Source organism: Nicotiana sylvestris, chromosome 10 (assembly GCF_000393655.2).
Source record: "Nicotiana sylvestris chromosome 10, ASM39365v2, whole genome shotgun sequence".
Classification (NCBI taxonomy): domain Eukaryota; kingdom Viridiplantae; phylum Streptophyta; class Magnoliopsida; order Solanales; family Solanaceae; genus Nicotiana; species Nicotiana sylvestris.
The window spans coordinates 151,808,985-151,821,027 of record NC_091066.1 but is presented as its reverse complement, the minus strand read 5'-3'; positions in this window follow the sequence as shown (position 1 = coordinate 151,821,027).

Below are 12,043 nucleotides of genomic sequence, written 5' to 3'. Positions count from 1 at the left end.
AAGAAGAGCTTCCAACCTGGTTCCTCAGATAATTTCAACTCATCTATATGCATCACTTCTTCATCAAGAAAATACGTCCTCAATGGCTCGTACTCTTCATCAACAGGATTCTCATCCAAGTGATCGGCCAATGCTTGGGCTTTCATGGCCGTCCTCGTCACATAGATGATGTCGAACTCCGTGAGTAATATTTGCCATTTCGCTAACCTCCCTGTGGGCATAGGCTTCTGGAAAATATACTTCAGTGGATCCAAGCGTGAAATGAGATAAGTAGTATATGATGACAGATAATGCTTCAATTTCTGGGCCACCCAAGTTAGGGCGCAACATGTCTTCTCGAGTTGAGTGTACTTAACCTCATAGCCTGTAAACTTCTTGCTGAGATAATAGATGGCTTGCTCCTTACTTCCTGTAATGTCGTGTTGCCCAGTACGCAGCCAAACAAATTCTCCAGGACCGTTAGATAAAGAATTAACGGTCTCCCCGGCTCAGGTGGAACCAACACAAGTGGATTTGATAAATATCCTTTGATTTGGTCAAATACCTCCTGACATTCTGCCGTCCATTCTACCGCAACATCTTTCTTCAGTAGCCGAAAAATGGGTTCACAAGTTGCTGTGAGTTGAGCAATAAACCTGCTGATATAATTCAACCTTCCCAACAGACTCATTACTTCTGTCTTGTTCTTCGGCGGTGGCAAATCTTGGATGGATTTGATCTTTGACGGGTCCAACTCAATGCCTCGCCGACTGACGATGAATCCCAACAGCTTTCCAGATGGAACACCAAATGCACATTTGGCCGGGTTGAGCTTAATATCGTACCTTCGAAGTCTTTGGGAAAAACTTCCTTAAGTCAGCTACGTGGTCTTCCTGATGCTTGGATTTTATGATCACATCGCCCACGTATACCTCAATCTCTTTGTGTATCATGTCATGAAACACCGTAGTCATTGCTCTCATGTACGTTGCCCCAGCGTTCTTCAAACCAAATGGCATTACCCGGTAGCAATAAGTCCCCCATGGCGTAATGAATGCCATCTTTTCCGCATCTTCTTCATCCATCAGAATCTGATGATACCCAGAATAGCAATCTACAAAAGACCCGATCTCACGCCCGGCACAATTATCGATCAAGATATGGATGTTGGGTAATGGAAAGCTGTCCTTGGGGCTTGCCCTGTTCAAATTGCGGTAATCGACACACACTCTGATCTTCCCATCTTTCTTCGGCACTGGCACCACATTAGCCAACCAATCAGGATATCGAGTGACCCGAATAACCTTTGCCTGCAGCTGCTTGGTTACTTATTCTTTAATCTTCACACTCATATCTGTCTTGAACTTCCTCAATTTCTGCTTGACGGGAGGGCACGCCGGGTCAGTGGGCAATTTGTGAACCACTAGATCGGTGCTTAAGCTCGGCATGTCATCATATGACCATGCAAAAACATCTTTGAACTCAATAAGTGCTTTGATTAGTTCTTCCCTGATATTCGGTGCAATGTGGATGCTTATTTTAGTTTCCCGGATATCATCTGCATCCCCCAAATTGATGGCTTCTGTGTCATTTAAGTTGGGCTTAGATTTCTCTTCAAACTGGCTTAACTCTTTGTTTATCTCTTCGAAGGCTTCATCCTCATCGCATTCCGATTCATTAGCATAATCGACCTCTTGCACCATTAGTTCGGAATTAGATTGATCTTTTAGACTGGGTTGAAGATCCGTTGTGCATGCCATGTCATTAGAACCAATATAAAGAGAACTGTTTAGAAAGAAAGTAAAGGAGAAAACAAAATTAGAACAAAATAAGAAAAGAAAAGCTTTCACTTTATTAAAATACGGGTAACAGAGTTTCACACTTTTCCGAATACAAAACAAAACTAGATTACAACCCTGGAATAATCCAAAAACAAAAAAGAAAAATCAGAGCCCACTACTATGACTCCCTCCGGGTAGGAAGAGGAGTAACTGCCCAATTGTTGATATTGGCCCTAGGTCCCACAAACTGTATATCTGCCCTACTGGACCCTTCTCCAGCTTCAATCATTTTGACATCGGCGAACAGCCTTTCAAAACCCTCATTCAAGTCTCTGTCTGGCCCAATCAGAGGTTCGAGAATTTTGGGGACTGACAACCTTCCGCTACCTGCTCTGGCAAAGGATCTGGAAAGACGTGGAACTGGCTTGGGAAGAACCCAAACTTTCTTCTTCAACTTCCAGGCCCGCCTTACATCTGCTGCCATAGGCTTGAATCCTAACCCGAAAGTGTCCAGGTTCTTGGGCAAAGAAACTGGCTGGACCATACCTTGCAGATCAACCCCCAAACCTTTTCCTGGTACAAACCCACTGTTTAGCATTTCCGAGGCTACCATGAAGGTCGCAGCTGCGATCCTGGGAAGTGGAAGGTCCTCGCCTTCAGAAATTTTATCCACTGAAACCGCGTCGAACAACTGGAACACCCATGGACCTTTGTCATCATCAGTTTCTATGAATGTCACAACGGCATCACTCACAATGCCTGTACCGTCATCCCCGTGCACCACTATCTCCTGCCTGTCCCACTCAAATTTCACCATCTAGTGCAATGTAGAAAGCACTGCTTTGGCGGCATGGATCCAGGGTCGCCCCAATAGAAGGTTGTATGATATTGCCACATCTACCACTTGGAATTCTATGGTGAATTCGACTGGACCAATGGTTAATTCCAGTGTGATATCACCCATTGTGTCAGTACCGCCCCCATCAAAACCTCGGACGCAGACGCTATTCCTATGAATCCGGTCATGATCAACCTTCAGCTTGTTCAGAGTACTCAAAGTACAGATGTTGGTGCTTGACCCATTATCAAGCAATACTCGGGTGACCACCGAGTCTTCGCATTTCACGGTCAAGTAGAGGGCTTTGTTGTGTTCTGTACCTTCTGTCGGCAATTCATCATCCGAAAACGTCACTCGGTTTGCCTCGAAGATTTTGTGCACTATCCTCTCCAAGTGGTTTACGAAGATTTTATCCGGAACATGGACCTCGTTCAGGATTTTCATCAGTGTCTGGCAATGATCGCTGGAATGGGTTAACAAGGATAGCAGCAAAACCTATGCCGGGGTCTTTCTTAACTGCTTCATAATGGAGTAGTCTTGTGCCTTCATTTTCTTCAAAAACTCCTCAACCCTTCCTCCGTCACTGGCTTCTTTACCACCGCTAGGTTGGACCTTCTTAACTCTACGGGAGCAAAATACCTTCCCAAACGAGTTAAGCCCTGGGCCTCACATACTTCTTCCACAACCTCTTTCCCTTTGTACATTACCATCGCTTTACTGTAGCTCCATGGCACGACTTTCTCACTGGTTATCGGCATCTGCATTATTGGCCTGATAACAACTGGCCCTATGCATGCTGGCTTGCTTGGTACCCCTCGCACGGTTACTTTGACCGGCTCTGGATTCTTTGCAACAACAGGCGAACTCTTCCCCATCACCACTACTGGCTTGATGTCCACCTTTTCCAACTGTACCACCTCTTCTCTACCTGTCGACTTTTCTTTTGGACTGGCACGGATCATCATCACTGTCTGTGAGGGTTTCTTTAGCTCCCTTCATTCGTGCACGAGTTCGATCATATGGGTTTCATGGTGTGATGGCAAAGGGTTCTGATTGATGTTGGGTGCCTCCGGCTCCTGGACCTCGATCCTATTTGTGTCAATAAGATCTTGTATAACAGTCTTCAACTTCCAACACTTCTCAGTATCATGCCCGGGAGCCCCCGAACAATATTCACAGCTTACCGAGTGGTCCAGATTTTTGGGAAGGGGATTTGGCAATTTGGGCTCCACAGGACTCAATAGGCCTAACTGCCTCAATTTGTGGAACAGAGTAGTATAGGTTTCTCCCAGCGGAGTGAATGTTCTCGGCCTCTGCACCCTTTCATTCCTAAAAGTCTGATTCCTACGGAAACCTGGTCCCGAAGGATTCCTGTAGGCCCTTGGTGGTGGATATGTGTTTTGTGGAGGTGGATATGTGTTTTGTGGAGGCGGGTATGTATTCTGGGGAGCCGGCGCACGCCATTGCGGGCGAGCCGGAGGATTGGTGTAGGTTTGGGCGTGTTGGACAGAGAAATGTGGCTCTTGTGGTGGGTAGTAGGGCTGTGGATGGTCATATGGAATGTGCGGGTAATTTGAGTGATGGGGTCTAGGTTTGTAGTGAGAGGGGGACCTCTGGATCTGGACCAAGTACCTGCCTCGACTGTTGCGACATCTTCCCTTTTCTTCTTTCCGAGCGCACCTCCCGTGCCGCTCTGGATGGCCTGAGTGGTTGCTTTAATCGCCGAATAGCTCAGGATTTTGTTGGACTTAAGTCCCTCTTCAATCATACCGCCCATTTTCACCACCTCGTTGAAAGATTTTTCAACTGACGTCACCAAGTGACCAAAGTAAGTTGGCTCTAGAGTCTGCAGAAAGTAGTCCACCATCTCCCTCTCTCTCATCGGAGGATCAACTCTTGCTGCCTGCTCTCTCCAGCGTAACCCAAATTCTCGGAAGCTTTCCCCGGGCTTCTTCTCAAGTTTCAGCAATGTGAGATGGTCAGGGACAATCTTCCCAGGTATACCACCTGCTCGGATCCTGTCTTGTGTACCATTCCAGTGCAGAACCACTCAGACTCTGACCAAAGTAAGCTATCAGCAGCTTGTCTTTTCCCCCGACCCCTCTCATCTTACTGCAAAACCCTCGCAGATGTGCTATTGGATCACCGTGCCCCTCGTATAGATCAAACTTTGGCATCTTAAACCCTGCCGGCAATTGAAAATCTGGGAATGGGCACAGATCTTTGTAGGCCACACTGAATTGGTTGCCCAACCCATGGATATTCCTAAAGGACTGCTCCAGGCTTTTAAACTTTCGAAGCACTTCGTCTTGTTTTGGGCTCTTAGCCGGCTTTTCAGTCTCTACCGGGATCTCGAAGTGAGTATTATAAGTATGAGGCTCGGGTGCTTTGAAGGTTGGTTCAGGGGGTAATATTGGTTATCGTGAGCCTGAAACAACGACTCGCTGGATGATCTTTGCAGCGTGGCTGGTGTGGGTGCCACGAAAATAGGGACATTTGGCGGGGGAGGGTTCTGATTAGGTTGTGAAGCTTGGGGATCATAGGCATTTCTTCCCTGATAGGATTGGTGACTGGGGAAGCTTGTCGAAGGGCCGGGGGAAGGGTATTCCGGTGTGTGTCCTGGTGGGAGAGTGGGAATAACGGGAGGGTTAGGCACCTTTTGTACCCTAGCTAAGGCCAACTGCATTTCTTTCCTCTCCTGTCTCATCTTATCCATTTCCTCCTTCAGCATTTGATTCTCCGTCCTTTCATCCTCGACACTTTAGTCCGAACTAGTCATGCTTTTTAGTACGGGCCCTTTGGATCTTGTTTGGTAATGGTAATCTGCCAGAACGTTCTAACAAACTAACTAGTTCGAAATCTCTCTCTGGATAAACAACAAACTTGTTAGCGTTAGAGTTTAACACATATTGCAATTTCACGTTGGGGGATGCAATGTTCCTAGGCAGTTTAACCATTTCTAACATGTCTTTGCTTCGACCGCATGCGTCATTCCGGCTTACTTTGTTTGTGCCTTGTTTAAGTGTTTCCAAAACTTTCTTTATCTCTCTTTTTATTTTCTTTCTTTTCTTCTATTCTCTTTTTCTTTTTAGTGGTGGTCGAATCTTATGTGGATTGCCTACGTATCATGTCCCCACATGAATCAGACCGGACGTAGTTCTACCACATAAGTGGGAAAAGAAAAAAGGAAATTTTTGATTTTTCATTAATAAACATTCTATTACAAACCAGATGCTTTTTGGAAAGGAAAATAACAGACTCAAACCAAACCAAGTACGAACTCAATAACTACTGACATACTCTGATGCGAAATAAAGACAGACTCTAACAGACAACAGACTCTAAGAAAAATGCAGATTCAAACTATGAACATATTAAAGTTTTAACTTTGGGTGCCCGCGGGGCGTCATTCGGCCTCGCCGCAGGTTTAGGTGTAAGGTTCCTTTCCAGCTGTTCCAATTCATACATGATTTGCTTCACAAATATCATCACCACCGAGAAGAAGGTAGTACGGGTCATGTTTTCACACTCCTGACATTTCCTGGTGATAGCACGAGCAATAGTCAGAATCTTGTTCCTGGTTCGGTCTTTCTCTAGGAGTAGGCGTTCTATCTGATCCCCTCTAGCCTTCAAAACCCGAGATTCATGCAGATGTTGTTTTCGTAACTGCTGTATTTCATCTTCCATCGAGGCCATCAGATTATAGCAGTGTTTACTCTCGGTTTCAAAAGCCTTGGCTTGTTTATCCGCCTCGCTCTCTAGGGTGGTCACCTTCCTTTTTAAACCGACCACAGTCTTTTCATGATCTTTACTTGCCTGTTGTAAGCATTGTGTGCGCTCTTTCGTTCTCTTTGCCCATTGTGCCCGTAGTTGTGCTATGGTATCCTCAGATTTCTTCAAATCATCCCGGCGCTCACCGATTTACTTTTTCAATCCTTTTATTAGTCGCTCATCCGACTAACTCCTTTGTTGTTTGTCAGCGTCTCTCCTCATTTGTCGGATTTGGGCTTTCTGCGCCTCATTTTCTTGGGCCAATTTGCTCTTTTCTCCCCGATCGGTGTCAACTTGCAGACTATTTTCAAATTCGAGGTCTCTAATCTGTTGCCTCAGCTTGCCTACTTTGGCCCGGTATTCGCGCTCTTTGGCTAACCAGTCCCACGGTGTTCGTGACGCCTCAACGAACTCTTGAATGTGAGGTTTTTTGGTTGGCCATTCTGGTTCGTCTCTTATAATGCCCTTCTTTCTATACCAGGCGAGATAAGCAGATGAGACTTCGCCTCTGGATAGGTCGTGCACTCAAGTGTTTACCGTCAAATATTGGCATTCATTCCATATAGAACGAATGATTTCTTCATGAAATTGGCCATTGGTGCTAACCTCGATTGCATAAACACTGAGATCTTCATCTGGGTGTACCACTTGACACCTCCCTAACTGTGTCATCACCCGGTAAGGCGCATAAGGCTGAATGCCTCAGAGTCCCATTAAGAGGAAGTAAGGACTCGTGGCGGGCATGTACATAATTTCTTCAACAGGAAGCCAACCCAATGTCCACCCTATTGTGCTGCAGTGATGGCGTGAAGGCAAGATACCCAGTCTTCAGACCCTTCTGGCAGCCCTGAAACCCTCGTGTTATATCCTTCAATGCAACCTTCATTTGTATATCTATAGCTCATATACTGAGGATGATGACACAAGTGCTCGATCATCCACATCTGCAATAACAAATTGCATCCTTCGAAAAAATCTGCCCCGGCTTTACAGGCTATGAGAGCTCGGTATATCTCGGACACTATCATAGGGGCAAACGTGCTTTTGTTGTTGGCAATCAGGACCTTGACGACTCCAGCCACCTTCAAATCAATATTTCTGTCTTTCCGAGGAAACACCACAATGCCCAAGAATGCTACCATGAAGGCGAACCGCCTATGTTCATCCCATTTTGTCTGATTTCCTCTGCTGCAAACCCCGTTTTCCGGATCATCGAACCCTCCTATATGCCCATACCTTTGTTATATGAACTGCAGAGTAGAAAAACCCATATCCAATTCAGAGTACGAGACTCCCTTGCTTATCTTTAGCAGATCCATGAACTTGTGCGAATTGACGGCTCTTGGAGCAATCAGATATTTGTGCCTTAGCCCCTCAGTAATGTCCATATAACCTGCTACCTCTTCTAAGGTTGGGGTGAGTTCAAAATCTAAGAAGTGGAATACGTTGTGGGCCGGGTCCCAAAATGTAACCAAAGCTTTTATGATGTCACATCTGGGTCTGACATTCAACAAACTGGTGAGACCTCCCAGATGTGATTTGATCTTATCTCGCTCTAACTCTTCCAAATCCTCCCACTACAAGCGCAACTCCAAAGGGATCTTGCTCCTAACTGTTACCGGCAAACTTGGGCCCATGCTCATTCTGCATGTTTGTTTGGGGTGATTAAGACTCATTGGACTCAAAGGAAGAATTGACACACATTTAAAACTCCAGTCTTGTCAGTACGGCCTTTCAGCACTTCGAAGAAGATTTAAAGGTTGTGTTTTACCAACCAGACAAAACCTTAAAGATGACCAAAAGTGGGTGCTCTCGCAAAAATAGCCTTCCGGCGTCTTTTTAGGGACATTCGGCTATTTTTACAAGAATGTAATCACCCGACTTATTTATGACGAAAAAATTAAAACTTTTGACATTTTTTTGGCTATTTTTGCAAAAGGGGAGGTTGGACCCGATGAGGATTGCCTACGTATCTCACATCCTGTGAGAATCAAACCGACATAGTTCGGGTAACGAAAATAACCTAATTCTGAAAACGAAACTTGTTTAAATAAATTACACTAAAAAACATATTTTTTCATTTTTTTTCCTCTTTTTTTTCATTTTTTCCCGATATTCCAGTATTGTCATAAGCCGGTTAGCATGCAAGTTTGCGGCAAATAAATGCGTAAAACAAACAGGATGCAGCAGGATGGTCTTTCATTTCAGGTTTCTTGTCCTAGAAGGACCCAACCCCTGTGTTGAGTCCCCTAAGTCAAGGGCACATGATGCAAATAAGCGTTCCTACTAGGGATCCGACATGAGGTTTTGTTATACTAGGTTTATCCTGGGTGTTTGTTCTAGACCTGACTTACCCGAACGGACCACTCGAGCCAAGAATGGGAACTGCGTACCGGTAACCAAAAGATCATCCGGTTTTGCAACTCCTCCGAATCCTCATTCTATTTTGGGATATGACACTAACAGAAAGAAGTCACGACCAGCGTGTACTCCTCAAGAGAGAGAAGAGAGGGATTTAGTAGCAGTTTATATATACAGTTCAGGTAATATCAAAGTGGTAAAAGCAACATTTTAGCACTTTAGGACAAAACATGAAATAAAATCAGATAATAAATAAAGTCAAATATAACAATTCACCTAAGCTCGAGTTCTGAACCCTGAACCAGAGATTCTGGGTTCGGTCCACAGCAGAATCGCCAGAGCTGTCACACCTTCCTTTTCAGCTACACCCCGCAAAGGGGCGTAAAAGGGAGTTTTTCCAATTAAAGAACAATCATAAACCGGATTTTATTTAAAGATTCAGAGTCGCCACTCGGGAGATTTATGGTGTCCCAAGTCACCGGTTGAATCTCGAATCGAGGAAAAGATTGACTCTATATTACAGTCTCCGAACCAGAAATCCGAGTAAGGAATTCTGTTAACCTGGGAGAAGGTGTTAGGCATTCCCGAGTTCCGTGGTTCTAACACGGTCGCTCAACTGTCATATTCGACTTAATTATCTGATTTTTATACAATTATGAAACTATGTGCCAATTTTAACTTTTAATCGCTTTTATTATTATCATTATTATTTTAACAGAGAATTTCAACGTTGTGAAAACGTACCTCGAACCATGTCACATCAATGTACACGTGGTTATCGACACATTTTGACTCCGTTGAGATTTGGATTTGGGTCACATAAATGTGCACCCAAGTTTAAGAAAGTAAATTATTAAAGGCGCGCCTAAAGCGACTAGCGTATCATCATTTTGGGGAAGGCCGTGAACTTTTTCTAAACGGCCCATCCCGAAGTCTAAGGAATTTTACAAACACTTATAGAGGGCCCCGCAGCTTATGTATTTCGTTTGTCGAGGCTCGTCTCCTTCATTATTTTAAAAAAAAGAATTGCAACGCCATGGAAATGCGTCTCGAACCACGTCACAATCAATGTACCCGTGATTATCGGCCTATTTCGACTTCGTTGAGATTTGGATTTGGGTCACATAAATGCGCACCCGAGTTTAAGAAGGTAACATTTATTAAATACGCGCCTAAAGCGACTAGCGTATTATTATCTTTTGGGGAAGGCCGTGAAATTCGCCAAACGGCCCGTCCCTAAGTCTAAGTATTTTAAAACAAATATTTATTGAGGGCCCTGCAACTTTATATTTTTTTATTCGGCGAGGCTCATCTCCTTTTTATTCAAGGATATCCTAAAGCGGCTATGATTTTCTATTTATTGGTCTCTAAGAATAAAGAAAAATCCTAATCAATTAGCATTATTTAGGAGCTATTACTTTGAACCTATGACTTCCAACTAAGTCAAACTCTCAACGGTTTTGGGGCCTCAGGGTCTGTCCAGGAATGAAATGGCCAACCTGCCTTGACAAATTGTTGCGGGTATAAAATCTTGGGCTGTCTGAGAAGGACACTGAAGCCCAAACTGTCCGCTTAGAGGACTGTTATGCCTTTAATTGTTAAATCAGACCCAGTTTTAACTCGAGTTAAATACACATATACTGAGATGCTACAAGTCATTCAACATGCACTCGATGATCATGAAGATTACCCTTGCTTATCTATTAATGAGTTCCTAATTGTTACTACAAAGGGAAATCCGACGGGAAGCATGATTGGATTTGAGCAACAGTAATTACTAACTCAAACTAACAATATTAAACCAACACTCAATGCTTGAAGGAATCATGAATTTAGAAATGGACTACTGAAAACTATTAGAACAGCTTATCGCCCTGGCGTCTGTTGATTATTAAATCAATGTCCAATTGCAAAACTACTCCTCATACAGATCCAAATTGCACTACATTAATAACAATAGCTAGACAAAAATAAACTGCTAACTCCGGATTCAACACACTTTTCTAACTAGTTTAACAATCCTTAAGCTAACAATCCTAGATTCACCATTCAAAATAGCCCTACTTTTATTACAATAGGCATTCAATCACTATACAGAGGACTACCTAACATAACAAAATTATCAAAATAGAACTACGACAGATATTCAACTTCAGTTTCATTTCATGTTTCCAACAGATGGAGCTACATTCGACATAGGCTCGAAATATGTACCTGGGATTGACAATACAAGAAGAAAAAGAAGAAGAAGAAGATCAACAACAGTAGCAATACAATACAACAGAACAACGAACAAACACTGAGAGTACCAAACAGCCGGTACCAACAGCTAGTGACATATGCAGCAGACCCAAGCGATAAACCAAAAATCCAGAAGTGTTTAAAACCCAACAGAATTACCAGAACTAACTCAAAACCAGCCTGAATAAACCCAAAACCACTAGAAAACCAACCAGGGAACCTCTGAGACTCTCACAATCAGAAATCAAGCTAGAAACATGCAACTCATCAACTGGAATTCTAATTTGACTTCAGGAAACTAATGCAACAGTAGGTTTTCTCAATCTTTTTCAAAGTCAGGCAGTGTGTGCCAATCTTTGGACTTTTCTATTTGTTTTTGACTCTCAACCCTTACTGTAAATTCCCAAAAAAAGTCCTCTCAATGTCTCTCTCCAGATTTTTTTCAGAATTAATCCCGTGTAAAAACTCCGACCCTAAATCTGTCCTAAGTGACTCTATTTATAACCAAACACTGACCCTGCCCCTCAACTTTCAAAAGCACTTTGGGCAGAATCTTACCACTAATTCTGCCCATCATCTCCTTTTAATTCCACTAGTATATGTTTTGTTTTCCACTACACTTGTCTTTTCTTTATTTAAATTCAAATAGGTATGGGTACCTATTTCTTAATCCATTTTCTTTAAACTTTCCCCCACCATTATGTCTTGTTCCCCATTAGCACTAGACAATTGTATTAGTTTAATGGTATTTTAGTACCCTACTGTCAGCCCACTTAAACTAGCCAATTTTTGAACTTTTCAATCCCCAAAATACCCCCTTAACCCCTGTGTATTATTGCCATGCCCTAAACTTCAATTGATCTGTTTTCTAAGTTACAAACCTAATAACTGATTTTTAACTGATCACTAAAGCACTACAGCTATAACCAATTCACAATCAAATTCAAACAATGATTCAATCAGAATTGAAGCAGTACGAATACATTGTTATTAGGTTATTTAATCAGAATTGAAGCATGTGAAACTAATCGACGACACTTATTCAATCGACTACACGAATTACAACACATAC